The sequence below is a fragment of the Gekko japonicus genome, unplaced genomic scaffold (genome assembly GCF_001447785.1).
Source record: "Gekko japonicus isolate JY-2015 unplaced genomic scaffold, Gekko_japonicus_V1.1 scaffold2321, whole genome shotgun sequence".
NCBI lineage: Eukaryota > Metazoa > Chordata > Lepidosauria > Squamata > Gekkonidae > Gekko > Gekko japonicus.
Window position 1 is genome coordinate 28,687 of NW_015174340.1, and position 8,731 is coordinate 37,417.

At 54.0% G+C, this 8,731-nt stretch overlaps 1 non-coding gene across 1 annotated transcript; it reads right to left on the minus strand.

The window, feature by feature from the left end:
• Positions 1–7,725: 7,725 nt before the first annotated feature.
• Positions 7,726–7,797, minus strand: TRNAA-UGC. The gene has a single exon. It is a non-coding gene; the product is annotated as a tRNA-Ala (tRNA).
• Between the last annotated feature and the right edge of the window lie 934 nt (positions 7,798–8,731).

The following is an 8,731-nucleotide window of genomic DNA, read 5'->3' on the forward strand; positions in this document are numbered from 1 at the left end:
AGTGTGCCGCATGACGGAGTGAGCTTCCGTCTCTGACCCCAGCTCCTGCCAACCTAGCAGTTCGAAAGCAAGAAACTGCAAGTAGATAAATAGGTACCACTTTGGTGGGAAGGGAACAGCGTTCTGTGCGCCTTGGTGTTTAGTCATGCCAGCCACATGACCACGGGAACGTCTTCGGACAGCACTGGCTCTTTGGCTTGGAAACGGAGATGAGCACCGCAACCCTAGAGTCGGATTCGACTGGCTTTCGAGCAAGGGAACCTTTACCTTTACCGCTGAGCCAAGACTCCTCCAAGGCCTCACCCGTGGACTTTTTTTCAAGGAAAAGAACTCGACGGAGAGCTCAGTCACCCCGGCCTCTCCCTCCTTCCGCAAGCCAGGCCACGTTTTTCGGTGTGGATCCTCCACCTCCAACGGATGGCTCCCATCAGAAGCAGGGCTTGGCTGGTCAGCCAGCGGAAGAGCAGGGAACTCAGGTGAATGATCTGCAAGGCCTTCCGGGAGCCTCTCGGCTGCCTAGGAGCTGTCCCTGGTCCTGAACTGCTGGGTCCACAGCACACTGCCCTGCTGCTGGCCAGCCCTGACTGGTGCAGGGTGGTGTTCAATATTCCCTCTAAGCAGGGGTCATTTCCTGCGGGAGCGCACAGGAGCGAAGCTCCGGCAGTAAGGAGCCCAGGGGGCGGACACATGCAACAAGCCCCGCCCCCTGCTCCCAGCAGCCCTTAATCGGGCCACGAGGAGCAAGAAGCAGCCAGGTAAGTTGCAGAGCCCCCCCCCCGCCTGCTTTCAGGTACAAGCTCTCCCTCCTCTGTGAGGGCAGATCTGCATGTTCCCCCTCCCCCTCAATAGCTAGCAATCCAAAACAGTCCAGTGGAGCCTGAGCGGTGGGTGTTGCCTTCTGACACACTTCCGGTCAGGGGGTGTGGTGTATGCAAATAGGTTATGCTAATGAGCTCCTGCACCTCTCTTTCTACGAAATGACCCCTGCCTGCACGTCAGCGGCAAAGACTCAGATTTGCGAGTCTCAGAGATGTCCAAGCATGCATGCGTCTGGCAACCGAGAAAGCCCTTCCCACTCGAGGGGCCTGCTCGAGTGCGGAGTGAGACCAGTGTTCCCTCTAAGCTGAGTTAGTGCGAGCTAATTCACAGGGGTTTTTTTAGCCTCCGGCTCACACATCTTTGTCTTAGCTGAGGAAGGATGGCTCCAGAGCAGACTTAAGTTACACAGCAGCCAAATGGCTCGCTCACAGCTTTAATGCCCGTAGCTCACCAAGTAGAATTCTCGCTCACGAGACTCCACAGCTCAGAGGGAGCGTTGGGACCACCCATCGGGAGAGGCCAGTGCGAGCCCGTGGATGGAGACCCAGGCGACCCTGAAAGGCTGTGGCAACTGGCTGGATTTAGCAGCCAATAGCAGGTTTTGTGATTTTTTGTGTGTGTATGTGTGTCTCCACTTGGCATGAATCGCAGAACACCCTCAGCCCATCCTTCACAGATGCCGTCCTAATCTTTTCTAAATCTCCAAGAAGATGATCCCACAATTTCCCCCCAGCAGCTTGTTCCTTTGCTGAACTTCTCGTTCCGAGAGGGAGGGCCTCGCTACATCTGGCTTTCTCATTGTCTGAAGCGAGGACTAGCCGGTGGGAGCCCGACCCACATGCGCATGCGTGCCGAAGCGAAGGACCATCTTCTCCCGTACGTTCCTGCCCAGGACTTAGAAACCCAGGGAGAGGCCCTCCTGTCTGTCTCACCAACCAAAGAAACTGGTCTGGCAGGTACACAGAACAGGGCCTATTCGGTGGCAGCCCCACGATTATGAAACAATCTCCCCAGGAAGGTGCACCTGGCCCCCTCACTTTCGAAGGCCGCTAAAGACGGTTTTTATCTAGGACTGCGTTTGATTCAAACAGTCCTAAACGGTGATTTTTTTAAAAATTGGGGATTTATGTATTTTGTTTATATTTTATAAGCCACTGTGAGTTCCGGGGGGAGTGGGGGATGATGATGATGATGATTGGATTTATACCCCGCCCTTCACTACCCAAAGGAGTCTCAGAGCGGCTGACAAACTCCTTCCCCATCCCACCACAGACACCCTCTGAGGTAAAAGAAGAAGAGATTGGATTTATACCCTGCCCTTCACTACCCAAAGGAGTCTCAGAGCGGCTGACAATCTCCTTTCCCTTCCCCTCCCCACAACAGACACCCTGTGAGGTAGAAGAAGAAGAAGAAGAGATTGGATTTATACCCTGCCCTTCACTACCCAAAGGAGTCTCAGAGCGGCTTACAAACGCCTTTCCCTTCCCCTCCCCACAACAGATGCCCTGTGAGGTAGAAGAAGAAGAGGAGGAGATTGGATTTATACCCTGCCCTTCACTACCCAAAGGAGTCTCAGAGCGGCTTACAAACGCCTTTCCCTTCCCCTCCCCACAACAGATGCCCTGTGAGGTAGAAGAAGAAGAAGAAGAGATTGGATTTATACCCCGCCCTTCACTACCCAAAGGAGTCTCAGAGTGGCTTACAAACTCCTTTCCCTTCCCCTCCCCACAACAGATACCCTGTGAGGTAGGTGGGGCTGAGAGAGCTCTGACAGAAACGGCTCTTTTTAAAGGGCAGCTCTTATCAGAACTAGGGCTTGCCCAAGGTCATCCAGCCAGGTTCAAGTGGAGGAGGAGTGGGGAATCAAATGCTTTAAATAAATAAATAATGATTTATAGGCCTCTACTGCACAGGGCCAAGTCAGCAGGGATGGTCTTTCCAAGTAGGGGAGACACTCTCTGGCTGTTGTTAAGGTTGGGGGAGTGGGAGACGAACAGATCATTTGACCCATGGGGCACAATGCAGCGGGAACGTCAGAGACTTGTGTGACAGCAGTGTAGGACAAGGGGGAAAGAATGTGATTCCTAAATGTGATCTCTGACACACTCTCCTTGATATATATTGACAGCGGTCACTGTGCCTTCAAAAGTTTAATCATAATAGATCCAGATGTTGGTATGTAACCTAGAATCTTTTGATTAGAGAAACTTATAGCAGAACATAGATTTTATATCTGTGTTTTTGTGTATAAGAAGCCTCTGTAGAAGGAATCAGGATGCAATAAGAATGGAATGCTATTTAGGAGTTGCAAGCAATGTTCCCTCTAAGCTGAGTTAGTGTGAGCTAGCTCACAGTTTTTTAGCTTCCGGCTCACACATTTTTGCCTTAGCTCAGGAAAGAGGGTTTCAGAGCAAACTAATGTACGCAGTAGCCAAATCGCTCGCTCACAACTTCAATGCCATTGGCTCACAAAGTAGAATTTTGCTCACAAGACTCCACAGCTTAGAGGGAGCATTGGTTGCAAGGCCGCCGAGAGCGAGCTTTAATGAGCTTCGCAGCCCTAATCAGCTAGCTCTCCACATGCGAGCCCAGGAAGGGATCCAGTGTTCTCTAATGTCCCAAATGTTCTGCAGACAAGATAAACAGGTGTAATGACTGACACCACCGAGAGATGCACTGAGTCCAATGATGCTTGCATGATGTTAACTGCTTGGTACCAATTAGAGACTCTTTAATGTGTAAACGATATGTGACGTCATTTGGGGTATAAGACCTTCTGCCCTTCCTGGTTATGGCAGAATACAGCTTTGGAACGGCTGAAGTGCTGAAAGGCACTCGGCCCTGTATTCCCTGTTTTAAGTGCACGAAACAGATATTCATCTAACCCGTCGGACTCCGACCGTGTGTTTACAATTTGGCAACGGGAGCACGCAGGCACAGATCTGCATATCAGCGGCTCTCAAGCAGAAAGTAACTCGCTCAAGGGGCATTCCGTGTCGTGGGTTCCTCTCCTAATGGCCGCGGCTTCTTTCGGTTGGCCTCTTGCCCCTCCCCCCCATCCTGCTAACCTCTGGACTAGCGCATCTGCACAAACTCACCATCTGCAGGTGGCTGGGTTCTGGGATAGTACTGCGGTCACCCCGGGCAAAGCACTCCGGTGCCCGACACCCGGAAGTGACCCAAGGCTGGGTTTTCGCAGCTCGACAGGTTCTTCCGGGGGCCTCACCCTGCCACCCTTCCAAGCCCCCCCTCTCCAAGCGACATTATGGAATCGGGGCTCGGCTGTCAGGCTGTGCTTTGCTTGATGTGGATAGAAACAGCGGTGGACAGAAGGGAGGGGGTGCGGAGGAGAGGGATGAGGACGATTGGGGGGGGGGGCCTGGAGACCAAGAAGCCCTACGAAGGAAAGGCTGAGGGACTCTGGACGGTTCAGTCTGGAGGAGAAGGAGGCTGAGGGGGGGACAGGACGGCTCTCTCTTGAAGTACCTGAAGGGCTGTCCCTTAGAGGAGGGCAGGGAGCTGTTCCTGTGGGCAGCAGAAGATATAGGACCAGGAGTCATTCCCTGCAGGAGCGCACGGGAGCGGAGCTCCGGCAGTAAAGAGCCCAGGGGGCGGGCACATGCAATAAGCCCCACCCACTGCTCCCAGCAGCCCTCAGTCAGAGCAAGAAGCAGCCAGGTAAGTTGCAGAGCCCCCCTCCCTGGTCCAAAACAGTCCAGTGGCTCCTTTAAGACCAAGTTTTATTCAGGTACAAGCTCTCCCTCCTCTGCGAGGACAGATCTGCACGTTCCCCCCCCCATTAGCTAGCAATCCAAAACAGTCCAGTGGAGCCTGAGCGGTGGGTGTTGCCTTCTGACACACTTCCGGTGATGTCAGGGGGTGTGGCATATGCAAATAAGTTATGCTAATGAGCTCCTGCACCTCTTTTTCTACGAAATGACCCCTGTATAAGACTCAGAATAATGGGTTTAAATTAAGGGCGGGAAGGCACCGGCTGGATATTAGAAAAATATCTTTGACAGTCAAGAGCAGTGTTCCCTCTAAGCTGAGTTAGTGTGAGCTAGCTCACAGGTTTTTTAGCCTCCGGCTCACACATTTTTGTCTTAGCTCAGGAAAGATGGCTCCAGAGCAAACTAATGTATGCAGTAGCCAAATCGCTCGCTCACAGCTTTAATGCCAGCAACTCACAGAAGTAGAATTTCTGCTCACAAGACTCCACAGCTTAGAGGGAGCATTGGTCAAGAGTTGTGCCACAGTGCGATCAGCTGCCTAGGGAGGTGGTGAGCTCCCCCTCCCTGGCAGCCTTTAAGCGGCGGCTGGACAAACACATTGAGCAGGTAGTTGGACTAGATGGCCTGTATGGCCCCTTCCAACTCTTGATTCTATGATCGTGCGGGGGAAAGCCCTTCGAACCCCAGTCCTTTGGATGCAGCCCAGGATAGCATTGGCCTAGGATAGAACTGGCCTGATGTGCTGCAGCATCACACAGTTGGCTCATGTCCTGTTTCTTGTCCTCTAAGGCCCCTAAATCTTTCCCGCTGTTGGTCTGTGGAGGGGGTCAATCCTGGTGTTCCGAGGGGGGGGATATAACAAGTGGACAAATCCACCCGGCACACTGTGGGGGGTGCCTCCCCTCCCAGACCCGCCGAGGACTGACCTGGATGATGTAGAAGCGGGAGATGCCCTCTTGGCGCTTGACCTTGGAGCTCTTGGGGGGCCGCATGGGGGTGCTGGGGATCTCCTTCACCTCCAGGCAGTCGGGTTCCTCCTTGGACGAGCCGTCCGGGTTCTGGACCAAGATGCCGTTGACGTTCTTCACCTTCCGGCCGTCGCGGGCGCAGTCCTTCTCCAGCAGCGGGTAGAGGAAGGAGTACCGCCGGTCGCGCTGCTTGGCCGACTGGTGGACGGAGTAGGTGATGAAGCAGAGGCTGGGGGTGCAGACCAGGATGATCTGGAAGACCCAGTAGCGGATGTGGGAGATGGGGAAGGCCTTGTCGTAGCAGGCCTGGTTGCAGCCCGGCTGCAGCGTGTTGCACATGAACATCGTCTGCTCGTCCTCGTACACCGTCTCCCCCACGATGGCCACGATCAGGATGCGGAAGATCACCACCACCGTCAGCAGGATCCTGGGCAGGCGGAAGGAGGCCAGAAAGAGGTGAGAGCCAGGCTGCCCACCCCCGGGGAGGGGCCCTCTCCTGGGTAAGCTTCAGAATACCAGAAGAACCCTGCTGGATCAGATGAGGGGTCCACCTAGTCCAGCATCCCGCCTCACACAGGGGCCAACCAGGTCCTCTGGAGGGCCAACCACAGGGCATAGAAGCCGAGGCCTTCCCCTGAGAAGAGCCTCAGAAGAGCCCTGCTGGATCAGATGAGGGGTCCACCTAGTCCAGCATCCCGCCTCACACAGGGGCCAACCAGGTCCTCTGGAGGGCCAACCACAGGGCATAGAAGCCGAGGCCTTCCCCTGAGAAGAGCCTCAGAAGAGCCCTGCTGGATCAGATGAGGGGTCCACCTAGTCCAGCATCCCGCCTCACACAGGGGCCAACCAGGTCCTCTGGAGGGCCAACCACAGGGCATAGAAGCCGAGGCCTTCCCCTGAGGTTGCCTCCTGGCTCTGGGATTCAGAGGTTGACTGCCTCTGAATGTGGCGGTTCCCCTCAGTCACCGTAGCTAGTAGCCACGGATAGACTGATCCTCCACGAATCTATCTAATCCCCTTTTAAAATAGTCTATTCCTGTGGCCATCGCTACGTCCTCTGTCAGCGAATTCCACATTTCAATCCTTCTGTGTAAATTAGTCTTTCCCCTTGACCGTCCTGAACCTACTGCCCATCGGCTTCATGGGACGCCCTCAGGTTCAAGTATTTTGGGAGGAGGAGAATAATTTTCTCTTTGTCAACTCTCTCCACCCCATGTATGATTCTGTAAAATCGCTATCATGTCCCCCTGGTTGTTTCTGCGGACCCCGCCTTTTCAGTCTCGTGCAGGCACAATCTGGGGCTTAAAGCACGAGGCGAGCGCCTACGCGGTCCTGCCGATAGCCGTCTAAGGGAGATACCGGAGACTGCCGTCCAAGAAACATCAGAGACTACCGAAGAAGGCGCCGAGCCAGAACAACAACAACACGATCCAGCACCTGGGTGCCGGTAGGCTGCCCCGTCCCCAGAAAAACACATGGCCCAAGTTAGGTTTCAAAAAGTTCTTAGAACGCATCATGTAAACCGCCCAGAGACCCTTCGGGGTTAGGGCGGTATAGTAAGTCTAAAGTAATAAATAAATTAATTAATTAAAGGAAGCCACGTGCTCTGCAGGTGTGCGTCAGAAATCTGGAAAACAGGACTATATTGTAAAGAAAGAATCCTGGAAGTTCCACTGGTCACGGAATACGGACTGTGGCCTCTACTATTCTATTGCGACCTACCACGGTAAGCCTGCTCCAGGCTAGGTAGTTTCTATACCATTTAATGGTTAAATGGTTATGCTTTGTTACACACACACACATACGTGAAGCTGCCTTATACGGAATCTGACGCTCAGTCCATCGAGGTCCGTATTGTCTACTCGGACTGGCAGCAGCTCTCCCGGGTCTCGGGCTGAGGTCTTTCACATCACCTGGTCCTTTTTAATTGGAGATGCCGGGGGTTGAGCCTGGGACCTTCCGCATGCCAAGCAGAGGCTCTGCCACTGAGCCACAGCCCCCACTTCATGGCTCTGCAGGGTCTCAGGCGGAGGTCTTTCCCATCACCTACTGCTTGGCCCTTTTTAACTGGAGATGCCGGGGATTGAACCTGGGACCTTCTGCATGCCAAGCAGAGGCTCTGCCACTGAGTCACAGCCCCACTTCATGGCTCTCCAGGGTCTCAGGCAGAGGTCTTTCCTATCACCTACTGCTTGGCCCTTTTTAACTGGAGATGACAGGGATCGAACCTGGGACCTTCTGCATGCAAAGCAGAGGCTCTTCCACTGAGCCACAGCCCCTTTTTACAACTCTCCAGGGTCTCAGGCAGAGGTCTTCCTATCACCTCCTGCCTGGTTCTTTCAACTGGAGATGCCGGGGATTGAACCTGGGACCTTCTGCATGCCAAGCAGAGGCTCTGCCACTGAGCCACAGCCCCACTTCATGGCTCTCCAGGGTCTCAGGAGGAGGTCTTTCCCATCCCCTCCTGCCTGCTCCTTTTTGACTGGCACTGCTGGGGATTGAACCTGGGACCTTCTGCCTGCCAAGCAGAGGCTCTGCCACTGAGCCACAGCCCCTGTTTGTTTCAGCTCTGTTTTGGTTTCTACTTGTGTTCAGATTTCCCAAATGCAAGCCCCACTGTACCGTTCACTGGATGTCCCATCCCGCTGACAGGACTTGACTGACGCTCACAATCCACCTTGAGTTTCAGCACAAAAGGTGGAGCAGTAGTAGAAGTCGTAGTAATGCTGTTTCTGCACTCTTACAAAAAAGGCAAACAGTTCCTTCCTAAGAGAAAACGGTTCCCTGGTTGGGGGCTTGAGCACACGGACTTAAAATGGGGGCACAATCGAAATTTGCTTGCTCCAAAGACACCGTGCGAGTTTCAAGGTGACGGAAGAGACTTGACGGGAAGTCTGCTATGGAAAGTCTTGTAGGCCGGAGCTTGTGACACAGGAAAGCCCCCGGGACTGGTGAGAGAGGCGAGGGGACTGGCCACCTTACAGGGAGGAAGTGTTCTCCGGGGTCCACTACTAGGCACTAAGTCATAGGTAAAGGGAAAGGTTCCCTTGCTCGAAAGCCAGTCGAGTCCGACTCTAGGGGTGCGGTGCTCATCTCCGTTTCCAAGCCGAAGAGCCAGCGCTATCCGAAGACGTTTCCGTGGTCATGTGGCCGGCATGACTAAACACCAAGGCGCACGGAACGCTGTTCCCTTCCCACCGAAGTGGCACCTAT